This window comes from Ursus arctos, unplaced genomic scaffold (genome assembly GCF_023065955.2).
Source record: "Ursus arctos isolate Adak ecotype North America unplaced genomic scaffold, UrsArc2.0 scaffold_24, whole genome shotgun sequence".
Classification (NCBI taxonomy): domain Eukaryota; kingdom Metazoa; phylum Chordata; class Mammalia; order Carnivora; family Ursidae; genus Ursus; species Ursus arctos.
Window position 1 is genome coordinate 31,032,734 of NW_026622919.1, and position 14,620 is coordinate 31,047,353.

The following is a 14,620-nucleotide window of genomic DNA, read 5'->3' on the forward strand; positions in this document are numbered from 1 at the left end:
GCTTCTGACATCCTCCCCAGGGACTCCATGGGCCCTTCCAGTTGTCTTCCTCTTCCATCTTTGGCCTGCTCTTCCTTCACTTAATTCTAAGAGCTGGAACAGCTCCTCCCTTGGAATGAGAGCCCCTGGCCTTCCCTGCTCCCCTCCTCCTCCTGTCCCCTCTTCTTGCCGAGGCAGAGCAGAGTGGAGCAGAGGAATTCTCAGCTTCCTCTAGTTACCCTCAGCCTGCAAAGAAAACAGAGTCTGCCGTGTCTGCTGCCAGTTCCTCTCTGGTGACAGCCACAACCCATTTGCTCAGTGCCAGCCCCAGCCCCAGCCCCTTCTGTGGGGAGAGGAGGGAGCCTCGAGCCAGACCGGGGTGCCCTACATTAGACCCGAGATCCATCACTTCGGGGCTGGACCTTGGGGGCTGCTCAAAGGGAGAGAGCGGGGCCACGGAATTTCTTGCAGACTCTTTCAACTCTAAGAGCTGAGTGAATGTTGGTGTGCTGCAATTCACAGTCTCTTCCTAGGGTAGGAAGTCTATTGCGTAGCTATGCTCCCCATATTTTGGGGGAGTTCATTAATGCGGCTTTGCAAATTAGTAACCAGCTTTACCAGTCCACTGAACTGTGCCACCCTCGCGTCTTAGAAGGTACCAGGGAATGAGTCCTTTGCCACTTTCTGGGCAGCTAGAGCTCCCTCCGCTAGCCGTGTGATAGCCAAACCAGAGCCAGGAGTTTGGATTACTGACAGCTTCTGAGGCCCGAGTTCGTCCCTGAGACAATTAAACCCCAATTATCAGTGCTGGGGGAAAGGAATTGCATGCAGTGTAGAGATCTTAAAACGACACTGTTTTGTTATGAGTGTGGGGAAGCATTATGGGTATGTTAGCTATAGCTTTACCCTCCTAATTCTTTCCTTCAGGTCCTGACTGATGGCAGGCCAGCCCCGAGGCAGGGGGATGCCCAAGTTGACCTGTAAGAGTTCCTTCCCTCTGGAGGCCTCCATAGAAATCCAGAATGAGCGAGCAGAAGTGGGTCGAGGTTCGATTTTCCTAAAGAAGCCCTGAGCAGGAGACAGGATGCCTTGACTATTTATTTATTTACGAGGCTATCGATTAGAATGCAGCTTTTCCACAGGATCCTGGGCTGGAGTTGGGGGAAGAACCCTCTTACCAGTTAGCTTCCTTTGCTCTGAGATGTCAGGCGCTCAGACAGGCAGCCCCCCCCTCCCCTGGCTCTTCCTCTGCCCCCTCACCCCTTCTGCAGCCCTCACCCCTGAGCGCACTGAGGGTTGGGGGCTCCAGAGCACCCCTCTAGTTTCCTCTCTTCTCACGTTTGTATGTTCTGGGTTCCTTCCAATATTTAGGACACACTCGAAGCCCTAAATCTTAACAGCAGTGCATTGCTTAATTTGGGTACAGGCGTTCGATTTCTGAGCTGTGAAAGACCTCTGAGATCCTTCCAGCAAAACCCTTTGTTTTACTGAGAAGGAACAGAGGCCAAGGGAAACTGATCTCCCCAAAGTCACACAAAGAGAGACGCACAAGCTGGACAAGAATGGAGGCCTCCTGATTGCCCCAGGTGAGCGCACTGAGCGCTGTGCCCGGTGGCCTCCCAGTCTGGCCCCCTCAACCCAGGGTTGGAGATGGTGCTGTGCTGGGAATCCCTTTCTGGGAAGCTGGCCCTTTTGCAGCCTCTCCTTTGTTTTGTGCTCGATGAGATTTCTGCTCTCAGTCTGCTGCACTCGGACATGGCATGGAGGGCATTCTGGGTAACCCCAGAGCAAAACAGAGGCTAGCGATAATGACGATGAGGCTGCTCAGCCTCTCCTGGCTGAATCCACCCTCCATTCCCACCTCTCTTCCTACCAGTCATCTTTCCAGAGGCTTCTCCCAGCCTTTGTGCCCCAACACCAGCCTTCAGATTGGCAGAGATGCCCATGTCTATGTGTCCTTGTGAAAGAAAATGCGGGCTCTCCCTTGGCCCTGTTTCCAGGGCTGTTTGCCAGAGAGGCGGGAGCTGGTCTTTCTAGGTGGGCAAATTCAGGAGACAGGTCAATGCACCAAGACCCAAGGGCCGGCTCCCCACTTTGGAGGCCCTGAAGTTTGGCCTAATGGAACACGGCTCTAAAGATGAGAGCCATTGCCTGGGGCTAGGCGGGCACTCCGCCCTATGTCATTCTACTTCTTATGTTCATCTTGTCCTCCCGTGTTCCAAAGTTTAACCCCGACCGAATTTACCGCTTTCAGCTCTTTTACTTCCCTTTCCACAGCCTATGTTGTAGCTAAAAGGAATTCCAGACAAGCACCACACTGCCTTCCTGTGCCGCTATCATTCTAGAATGCCTTACCCTCCGGTTCCACACACGCAGCAAACCCACGGTCTATGCCACTTTCCCTGAAGATAGCAGCTGACCACAGCGGCTGGACCCCGCGCTTGATCTTCTTAAGAACCTCAAAATTCTCACTTCTCCCTGGGGTTACAGAGTTAGTAGGTGGCAAAGACAGGATTTGAATCTAGGTCTGTTGTCCCAGGGTCGATACTCTTAGACATTGCACTATATTGCTTATCAAGAAACAGGGGCGTCTGGGTGGCTCAGTTGGTTAAGTGTCTGCCTTCGGCTCAAGCCATGATCCCAGAGTCCTGGCATCGAGCCCAGTGTCAGGCTCCCCGCTCAGCGGAGAGCCTGCTTCTCCCTTTCCTGCTCCCCCTGCTTGTGGTCTCTCTCTCTGTCCAATAAATAAATAAAATATATTTTTTTTAAAGAAAGAAATAGCTACCCTTCCCCAAATAATCTTCTTCTTATCTAGGATTTTATCTGAACTTTCCTTATCACACATCACTTTTTGATTTTTTTACTGGAACTATTTACATCACATACCTTAACTTCCTTACTAAACGATGATCTCTTCAACGGTAGGGGTTGGGTCACATTTGGCGTGTCTCCTGCACCAGGCCCTGTGCTGGCACATGGCAGGGGGCCATAAAATGCGTGTTGGATGAGGGAATGAATACATGACAATGGATTTGAGTCATGGTGAGGTCTAGTGACTGCCCATGGGGGAGTAGGGAGTTGGAACTCACTTTTTTGAAGGGAAAACTTCACACTTCCTTGATAAAGACACCATGGGAAGTGAAGCGGACGGAAGTGTTTCATCGAGGAGTGAGGTCAGGAACACAAACCCCCGCACGTCTGTAATTACAGAGCTTCTTCATGCTGGCAGCATGCTGGGGAATGTTTTCAGTTCTCCAGGTCGGGAACGGCAGGTATTCCTGATTGCTTTGTGCGAACTGACATCGCTCTGAAAGGAAAAGAGAGAAGAGGATAATAAAACTTGTGAGCGATAGCTTTGCCGGGCACGGGGTCTGCCCGGAAAGCGAGGGCCTCCAGCGTGCACCCCACCTTCAAGACCCACTTCCTTGGCTCAGAGGGGACTCTAGCCACCGTTTCTATGCTGGACGGACTCTTTGGGGATCCGGGACTCCACAAGGAGTGGCCCATGGTGGGGGGGGTGATCTCTAGCTGGGTTAAGGACAGGGTCAATTCGCTGGGGGTCCTTCCAAGTTGAGAAGGGGTAACAGGAGGCTCTGAGGTTCAGGGCACTGGGCAGACGACCTGGAGGGTGGGTGTCATCTACAATGGGTGTGTATTTGTGTGTGTATGTGTGTGTGTGTGTGTGTGTGTGTGTGTTCATGCTCTCCTGACTGTGTCAGAGGCGCTGAGGGAGCCCAAAAGGGGACTGTGCTTTTTCAGGGCCTTGAGGGGCCCTGCTGGGCCCACTTTCCTCAGGGCTCTATTCAGGAGTCAGCTTTTCCGGCCCAAGGCACAATAGGCAGATCAGGCTCCTGGGAGAGTCATGGCTGAGAGGATGGTTTCCCGCTTGGCCTTCCTGTAAACTCACTTTGGGTGAGAGAAGCTACGGTCTCACCCAACACTCCCAGCCTCATTCCCACAACTGTGTGTTCGTTTCCTGCCCAAACAGAACAATAGCCGAAAACCCTTGCCTTTGCATGGTAGTTTTATTCTGATACTTGTATTTTCAAAACCCACTTACATTCATTATCGCCTTCCATTCTTCTTCTTTTTTAAAAATTTTTATTTATTTTTCATCTTTTTAAAAAGTAGTCTCCATGCCCAACATGAGGCTCGAACTCACAACCCTGAGATCAAGAGTCACGTGTTCCACCAACTGAGCCAGCCAGGTGCCTCTATCATGCTTACAACAACCCCTCCAGAGGTGCAGAAAACGGATTCTTTTGATTGTAGATAAGGAATTGAGGCCCAGAGAGGCCGTGAGACTTGTTTTGGGTCACACAGCAAATTAACAATGGAAACCCAGGCACGGCCTCTCTGACTTCGTGACTCCAGGTACTTTTCTGCCTTCAGTTCTGCGTCCCCACCTCCCTATCTCCTCCACATCCCGTCTCCTCAAAGAAAATTTCCACAGAGGGCTCACGTTTTATTAGCGACATGCACAACAATTCTCCTGGTGCTAGGTAGACAGCAACTCAAAATGGACACCCTTCTCACCTCCTTCCCCAACTCCGACCTACCCCACCTCACCCCCACCCAGGAGGAAGCTCATTTCTGGTGAGAATCCTCAATACAGCTCTTTCTGAAAATGTTGGGGCACATGCCAGGGAGCTTTCCTGGGAGGAAAGTCAGCACTATTTGACCTTCCTGGGAAAGAGGAAGAGACAGTGCTGGCCTGGGTCTCCATATATGAGCTGGTGCAGGCCTGGAACAGGACAGAAGACAGGGCAGTGTGTTACAAGTTTCCCTTTGCTTCATTCCCCAGACTGGGAACATCGTGGTCACTAGGTGACCATTTCTTTGAGACTTAGAAGTCATCTGATTCGGCAGTACTCCCCGAAACTTTTTTTATCTGGCTTTGGGGTGAGTCATTCATTGATTCATTCATTGACTCAACAAATACTTGTTGACTGACTACTGGCCGCATGTCAGCCTTCCCTCTGGATACCACAGTGAATGTGACAGGCAAGACTGTAATTAGTCTGGAAAAGGACATAGTTGGCATAACTGTCAGTTGAGGGTGGGGTAGAGTGAGGTCAAGATACAGACATAAAGGGAGCTCAGAGGAGCAGCATAGCTGGGAAGGCCTCGGAGAAGAGACGTCTAAGCTGCGGATGGGAAGATGAGTGGTGCATTAGGAACCCAAGAGGAGAAAGAGTGCTCCAGACACAGAATAGCACACGGGAAGGCCAAGAGCCTAGAGAGCACGTGGTACAGTTAAGGAACCTAAAGAGGTATGCAGGGCTGGAGCGCAGCGTGCAGGGTGGGGGAGGCAGAGTGGGGGTGATAAAAGCTGACGCTGGAGGGTGAGGCTGGGGCTGGGTCATGAAATCTTGGAAACCGTACTGAGTGGAATGAACTTTATCCTAAAGACAGTTGTTAAGACACCGACAGGATTTAAGAAGGTGTGTGACTTGTTCAGATTTGTGTTTTAGAAAGATCTGTTCTGGTTTTGTGTGGAGCAGTGCTCTTCAATGGAAATGTGATGAGAGCCACAAATGTGAGCCACACATGCATTTTAAAATTTTCTAGTCGCCACATTAGAAATGTAAAAAGCAACGGGTGAAAATTTTAAAAATAATATAATCTGTTTAATATATAAAAATACTATCATTTAACATATAATCAATAGAGATATCTTAAGATATCTTCCATTTTGTTTCATATGAAGCCTTCGAAATCTAGGGTGTATTTTACACTTACAGTGCATCTCAACTTGGAAGAGCCATGTTCTGAGTGCTCAATAGCACCATGTGTCTAGTGGCTGCCATGTTGGACAGTGTAGATGGTGAGAATGGATTTGAGAGGAGCAAGAATGGCACAGCTGTTGCAGTTGACCTGGAGGAGAATAGTGGCTTGGGGATAGAGACAAAGGGACATATTTCAGGGATAGGACTCCCAGGCTGCCATACCAGGCCTGGACTTAATACCTCTAGACTCCTTTTATCTGGAAGAGACATAAACTCCTATTTTGTTTGGGCCATTTTACTTGGGGTTTTCCTTCTACCTACATCTGGATGTAATTTTAAAGAATACAACATCTAAATGGAGATGCCCAATGGATAGGTAGATCTGATGGGTCTAAATTAGGAGAGAGGTCTGAGAGAGTTACACATAGATTTGGGATTTCCCAGTCCATAGTTGGTCATTGGAGCCATGGCAACATGCAAGATCTCCAAGGGAAAGTGGTCCAGTGAGAAGATTAAAGAATCTAGACCAGAACTCTGAGGAATCCCAACACTTAGGACGGGCAGAGGAAGAGGAGCCTGCTAAGGAGACTGAGAGCCAGCTGTCAGGGAGGTAGGAAGTAATCAGGGAAGTGCTGTGCCATGAAGCTTAGGGAGGCGGGAGGCCCAAGGAGGATGTGATCAACAGTAGTAAAGACAGCTGTCTCTGCTTGGGATGTGGGTATGGATGGCACCAGACCGCCTGAGTAAACCAACTTAGGTTTCTCTTACAGCCTCAAGTTCCAACAAAGGCTGGAAAGGATGGTCATGTCATCCTCCTGTTCAGTGCCCTGTGGTGGGATCCAGGTATCTTAAGGATAAAGTTCTATCTCACAGCACATCCTTTAGCCACCTCCAAAGTCTGGCCCTAGCTTTTCTGCCCAGACTGTTTCCTTCTCCAGAATGCTGAGCTCCTGCCAGGCCCAACTTCTACCATTCCCTGCCTTAGCTTGTGAGCTTCTCTTCCCTTCCTTCCTTGTCTTTTTTCCCTTCAAATCCTACCATACTTCAAGACTTACCTCAAATGACAACTCCTCCGTTCCCTGATTCTTCCAGATAGATTGATTGCAGTCCAACCCTGGGTCCCCCGTTGGGCATTTGCTCACTCTCAATCGCAGCCTTCATTGTAGTCCTGCCTGGGGTCAAGTGGGTTGTGTACATACGTGTCTCCCCAACTAGGCTGTCACCTTGGAGAAGTCTGAGGCTGCTCTTGGATACTTACCCCCGTCCGCCTTCCAGAGAGCTTGTTTAAGAAGTGTTTGTGGATTTCATGGAATTTTGTCCCTCATAGCCCCCAAGTAATAGGGTGGTCTCTGTCTTCTTTGTCACATCACTGCAGGGATTATGGGGGTGAGGGAGACACTGAAATAGAGAGACCCCTGATTTAGAGGGAAATAGATAAGGAGCTGAGTTTGAATCCAGCTGCTCAAAGAAATAGTCTCAGTCTGAGCTTCCCCTGACTCAAGCAGCTTGTATCATCTGAGTGCTTGAGAACCACCTTAGTAATAGAAAAGGAAGAGAAAAATTAATGCAATAAAAGCTGGTACTTTGAAGAGATGAGCAAAGCTGACAAATCTTTAGCTAGACTGACCAAGAAAAAAACGGAAGACTCAGTTAGTAAAATCAGGAATGAGAGAAGGGACATTACTACAGATCTTAAATAAAAAAAAATTATAAAGGAATACCATGAATAACTACATGCTATCAAATTAGGTGACCTAGATAAAATGGCCAAATTCTTAGAAAGAGACAAACTACTGAAACTACTTCAAGAAATAGATAATCTGAATAGACCTAAAAGAAGTAGATTGCTGTGGTATTTTTAAAACATCCCACAAAGAAAATGTTAAGCCTAAATGGCTTTACTGAATTCTACCAAGTGTTTAAAGAATAATACCCATCCTTCACACTCTTCCAAAAAAATAGTATAGTAGGGAATACTTTCCAAAGAAGTCCAGTATTATCTAGACGCCAAAACTAGACAAAGACATCACAAGAAAACTATATATCATATTGCTCGTGACTATAGATGCAAACACCCTCAACAAAATGCTAGCAGAACAAACCTAGCAACATATAAAAAGGATTGTACATGTCCATATGGGATTTATTCCAGGAATGCAAGATTGGTTTAATACTTGAAAACTAATGTAAGACACCATATTAATAGAATAAAGGAATAAAACCACATGATCAACTCAATAGATGCAGAACAGTATTTGAAAAAGTCTAACACCACTTCATGACAAAAACATTAAACAAACCAGGAACAGAAGTAAACTTCCTCAACTTGATAAAGAGCATCTACAAAAACCACATCTAGCATTAAACTTAGTGTTGAAAGACTGACAGCTTTACCCCTAAGATTAGAAATAAGACAAGGATGTCTGCTCTCACCAATTCTGTTCAACAGTATATTGAAGGTTCTAGCAAGGGCAATTAGGCAAGAAAACAGAATAAAAGTCCCCTGATGAGACAGGAAGAAGTAAAATTATCTGTTTATATGTGATTTGATCTTGTATAGAGAATATTCTAAATACAGACATACATACACACAAACTATTAGAGATTAATGAATAAGATCAGCAAGGTTAAAAATACAAAATACAATATACAAAAATGGGGCACCTGGGTGGCTGTCAGTTGGGCGTCTGCCTCTGGCTCGGGTCATGATCCTGGGGCCCTGGGATTGAGCCCCACAATGGGCTCCCTGCTTGGCTGGGGGCCTGCTTCTCCCTCTCCCTCTGCCTCTGCCTGCCCCTCTGCCTGCTTGTGCTCTCTTTCTCTCTGTCAAATAACAAGTAAAATCTTAAAAAAAAAAAACAAAACCAAACCCAAAATATAATATACAAAAATCAATTATATTTCGATACACTAGCAATGAACAATCTGAACGTGAAATTAAGAAAAAATTCAATTTAGAACAACATTAAGGAAAGAATGAAATACTTAGGAATATATGTACTAAAAGAAGTGAAAGATAAGTACACTGAAAATTATAACACATTATTAGAAGAAATTAAAGAAGACCTAAATAAATGGAAAGAAATCCCATGTTCATGGATCAGAACATGTTAAGATTATCTTAATTATCTTAATATTGTTAAGATAACAATACTTCCCAAGTTGATCTATGATTCAACATAATCTCTATCAAAAGTACAGCTGGCTTAAAATTTTTTTTTAATTTAAATTCAATATAGTCACTCATGCTCTCTCTAAAATAAAATAAAATCTTTATAAAAATATAAAAACACTAATACAAAGGGATACATACACCCCAATGTGTATAGCAGCATTACTAACAATAGCCAAATTATGGAAGCAGCCCAGGTGTCCATCTATAGATGAGTGGATAAAGAATATGTGGTATGTTTACACAATGGAAAGTTGTTCAGCCATAAAAAGGAGTGAAATCTTGCCATTTGCAATGACATGGATGGAGCTAGACAGTATCATGCTGAGTGAAATAAGCCAGTCAGAGAAGGACAGGTACCATATGATTTCAGTCGTGTGTGGAATTTAAGAAACAAAACAAATGAGCAAAGGAAAAAAAGAAAGAGAGACAAACCAGGAAACAGACTCTTAACTACAGAGAATAAACTGGTGGTTTCCAGAGGGGAGGTTGGGGGGATGGGCAAATGGGTAATGGGGATTAAGGAGTACACTTATGTTGAGCACTGGTGATGGATGGAATTGTTGAATTACTATATTGTACACCCAAAACTAACAAAACCCTGTATGCTAACTATATTGAAATTAAAATAAAATATGTTATATGTTCAAAAAAATAAATTCAATTTAGCTAACATACAGTATATTATTAGTTTCAGGGGTAGAATTTAGTGATTCATCAGTTGTGTATAACACCCTGTGTCCTCCTTAATGCCCATCACTCAGTTACCCCATCCCCCACCCACCTCCCCTCCAGCAACCCTCAGTTTGTTCCCTAGAGTTAAGAGTCTCTTATGGGGTTTGCTTCCTTCTCTGTTTTCATCTTACTTTATTTTTCCTTCTCTTCCTCTGTGTTCATCTGTTTTGTTTCTTAAATTCCATATATGAGTGAAATCATATGGTATTCATCTTTCTCTGACTGACTTATTTCGCTTAGCATAATACCCTCTAGTTCCAGCCACATCATTGCAAATGGCAAGATTTCATTCTTTTGATGGCTGAGTAATATTCCTTTCTATACATACACCACATTTCTTTATCCATTCATCTCTCGATGGACATCTGGGCTCTTTCCATAGTTTGGCTATTAAGGACATTGCTGCTATAAACATTGGGGTGCATGTGACTCTTCAAATCACTATTTTTGTATCCTTTGGATAAATACCTACTAATGCAATTGCTGGGTCGGAGGGTAGTTCTATTTTTAACTTTTTGAGGAAACTCCACTGTTTTCTAGAGTGGCTGTACCAGTTTGCATTCCCAACAAGAGTGTAAGAGGCTTCCCCTTTCTCTGCATCTTCACCAACACCTGTTGTTTCCTGAGTTGTTAATTTTAGCCATTCTGACCAGTGTGAAGTGGCATCTCATTGTGGTTTTGATTTGTATTTCCCTGATGCCAAGTGATGTTGAGCAGTTTTTCATGCATCTGTTAGCCATTTGTATGTCTTCTTTGGAGAAATGTCTGTTCATGTCTTCTGCCCATTTCTTGACTGGATTTTTTGTTTTGTGGGTGAGTTTTTTTGTTTTGTGGCTGATAAGTTCTTTTTTTTAAAGATTTTATTTATTTATTTGACAAAGAGAGAGAGAGAGAGAGCAAGCAGGGGGAGCAGCAGGCAGAGGGAGAGGGAGAAGCGGGCTCCTCGCTGAGCAGAAAACCTGCTATGGGGCTCCATCCCAGGACCCTGGGATCATGACCCAAGCCAAAAGCAGACGCTCAACTGACTAAGCCACCCAGGTGCCTCTGATAAGTTCTTTATAGATTTTGGATACTAGTCCTTTATCTGATATGTCATTTGTGAATATCTTCTTCCATTCCATAGGTTGCTCTTTAGTTTTGTTGATTGTTTCCTTTGTTGTGCAAAAGCTTTTTATCCTGATGTAGTCCCAATAGTTCATTTTTGCTTTTGTTTCCCTTGCCTTTGGAGATGTGTCTAGCAAGAAGTTGCTGTGGCTGAGGTCAGAGAGGCTCCTGCCTCAGTTCTTTAGGATTTTGATGGTTTCCTGTCTGATATTTAGGTCTTTCATCCATTTTGAATTTATTTTTGTGTATAGTGTAAGAAAGTGGTCCAATTTCATTCTTCTGCACGTGGCTGTCCAGTTTTCCCAACAACATTTGTTGAAGAGACTGCCTTTTCCATTGGATATCCTTTCCTGCTTTGTCAAAGAGTAGTTGACCATAGAGTGGAGGGTCCATTTCTCGTTTCTCTATTCTGTTCCATTGATCTATGCATCTGTTTTTGTGCCAGCACCACACTGTCTTGATGATTACAGCCCTGCAATACAGCTTAAAGTCCGGAATTGTGATGCCTCCAGCTTTGATTTTCTTTTCAACATTACTCTGGATATTCAGGGTCTCTTCTGGTTCCATCCTTTTCTTTTTCTTTCTTTCTTTTTTTTTTTTAATAAGTTTTTATTTATTTGAGAGAGAGAGAGCGCACACAAGTGGGGGGAGGGGCAAAGGGAGAGGCCAAGCAGACTCCCTGGTGAGACCCCAGGACCCCGAGATCATGACCTGAGCCGAAGTCAGACGCGTAACCAAATGCACCAACCAGGTGCCCCACAGCTGGCATTTTTTTTTTTTTTTTGCAGAAATTGGGAAGCTGTTCCTAAAAGTCATATGGAAATGCAAGGGACAGATTAGACAAAGAATCTTGAAAAAGAAGAGCAAATTTGGAGGACTCACACTTTCAGATTTCATAACTTACTAAGCTATAGTAATGAAGGCAGTGTTGTACTGGCGTAAGGATAGACAGATCAATGGAATAGAACTCGCAGTCCAAAAAGAAACATATTTATGGTCAATTGATCTTTGATAAGGGTGTCAAGACAATTTAGTGGTGAAAGAATAGTCTTTTCAACTAAAGATGTGGGACAATTGGATATCCATAAGCAAAACAATGAAGTTAGACCCTACCTCACACCATACACAAAAATTAACTCAAAAGGGTTCATTTAGAAAGAGCTAAAACTCTTAGAAGAAAACATAGAAGTAAATCTTTGTGATCTTGGGCTAGGCAATGATTTCTTAGAATGACATCAAAAGCACAAGGGACAAAAAAATTGACAAATTGGTCTTCATCAAAATTAAAAACTTTGGGGCATCAAAGCTCACCATCAAGAAAATGAAAATACAATCCACAGAATGGGAGAAAAAATTTGTAAGCCCTATCTCTGGTGAGGGTCTAGTGTCCAGAGTATATAAAGAACACTTACAACTCAATAATAAAAAGACAAATAACCTAATTTAAAAATGGAGAAAGCATCTGAACAGACATTTCTGCAAAGAAAATATAGATATTGCCAATTACATGAAAAGATGCTCCAGGTCATTAACCATGAAGGAAACACAAATGAAAGCTACAGTGGGGTGTTGTTTCATACCCACTAGGATGGCTACACTATAAAAGACAATCACAAGTGCTGGTGAGAATGTGGAGAAATCACAACCCTCATATGCTGCTGGTGGGAATGTAAAAGGACGCAACTGTTTTGGAAAATAGTCTGACCGCTCCTTAAAAGGTTGAGCATAGAGTTATTACAAAACCCAGTAATTCCACACCTGGGTATATATCCAAGAGAATTGAAGGCATATATCCACACAAAACCTTGTGCACAAATGCTTATAAAGGCATTATCCATAACAGCTAAAAAGTGGAAACAACCCAAACGTCCATCAACTGATGAATGGATAAACAGAACGCAGTATGCTTATATGGTAGGGTATTAATCAGCCACAAAAAGGAGTGAAGTACAGATTCATGCTATAGCATGGGTGAACCTGGAAGACATTACACTAATTGAACTAAGACAGTCACAAAAGACCGTATATTTTATGATTCAACTTATAAGAAATGTCCACAATTGGCAGATCTATAGAAATGCAAAGTAGAGTAGTGGGAACTGGGGGAAAATGGGGGAGTGACTGCCAACGAATACAGGGCTTCTTTTTGGGGTGGTGAAAATGTTCTAAAGTCAGATAGTGGTGCTGGTTGCACAGCTCTGTGAATACTAAAAACCACTGACTCGTGCACTTTAGAAAGGTGGATTTTATGGAATGTGAACTATATCTCAATAAAGCTGCTGTATGTAAAAATAGAACTAACTTATTACATTGAAATGTAAGGTGGGCCTCCATTTCCTAGCTAGAAGATTTTTTTAAAAGTTTTTGCCAACTGGAATACACTGCAATATGCCTAACAAGGCAAAATTTTCCTTGAAAATTCTCCTCAGTGAGGAAGGAAAAGTTGTACAGACCTCATTTTTTAGGACCCCGCTCGCCATTCCCCACCTCACTCTATGGGACTGAGGGTGAGAGAGCTTAGCGTTTGTTTTTATGACAGTGGGGACAAGGATCTCCCACATAAATAATCTCGCCTCCCACTCTGGAGGCTCTCCAAGAGTAGACATCTGTGTTTCTGCCTGCCCAGCACCCACTCTCTTGCTTCTTGTAACTTCATGTGGATTCTCCTTCTGTCAGCTATTCCTCCCTTGATCTTAGAAGGTCTCTCAGGCTGCCCTCCACTTCCATGGCCAAAATGTGGACCTGTGACCCAATATGTCCAATCAGATGCCCTTTGGGAATTTGAATTGACAGTTGGTTGACTCAAAGAAAATGCCAGTGACTTGCCCCACTGGGATGCCCTGAGGACACCATTCCATGGTTCCTGTTCCCTGGAGTCGGGGGAGGGGGCTATTCTGGTCCTGTTTTTTTCTTCAGATAGGTCCTGCACCCAAGAACTCTAACTTGATCTTTTGGACAAGGACTGACAAATTCCATATTATTGTCTTGATTCTCCCATGGCAGGGGCAGGGCTCCTCAGGATTGTGCAGGCAATGAAGGAGGAGGGCTCCTAAATTAGGAGGAGTCATGATCTAGAAGCCACTACTTGCACTGGAACATCTTTTTTTTTTTTTTTTGGTTCTTTCTTGATGATCACTTGCTTTCATATTTTAACTGAAGCTCACACATTTATTGACTCTTAAGTGTGTCAAGGCACTTTGTTAATTGAGATAATACACAGCTGAACAGAATGATATCCCAACTTTGTTGGGTGATGGGAGTATAGAGAAATGCTCTCTGAATTCTAAGTGGATCAGAGAGAAGGATCAGAAAAGAAGGTATTTAAGCTTGGCTACAGGTAAAGCAATTTCTCTGACCCACGGGGAAGGCATCATTTGTGATGGGATATTGAAATCAGAGAATCACAGATTTAGGAGCTGATAGGGAACTTATTGATTGTCCAGTCCTACGTTTTCTAGATGAAGAAATCCAGATTCTGGGGGCGCCTGGTTGGCGCAGTCGTTAACCGTCTGCCTTCGGCTCAGGGCATGATCCCGGCGTTCTGGGATCGAGCCCCACATCAGGCTTCTCCACTGGGAGCCTGCTTCTTCCTCTCCCACTCCCCCTGCTTGTGTTCCCTCTCTCACTGGCTGTCTCTCTCTGTTAAATAAATAAAATCTTAAAAAAAAAAAAAAGAAATCCAGATTTTGAGGAATGAAATGATTTGACTAGAGCCAAATTGGGCTCAGGACTTCTCCACTGACTCCCAGTGTAGGGCTAATCTCACTAGCTCTCAGGCATGTTGTTGACCTTGACTGGCTCCTTCAGGTCTCAGAGGACTTGGGAAGGAGGAAAGGTGATATTTAGGGCTTGGTAAATGGTTGCCTAAGGAAGTATGTTTTGCAAGGCCACTCAAGAAATC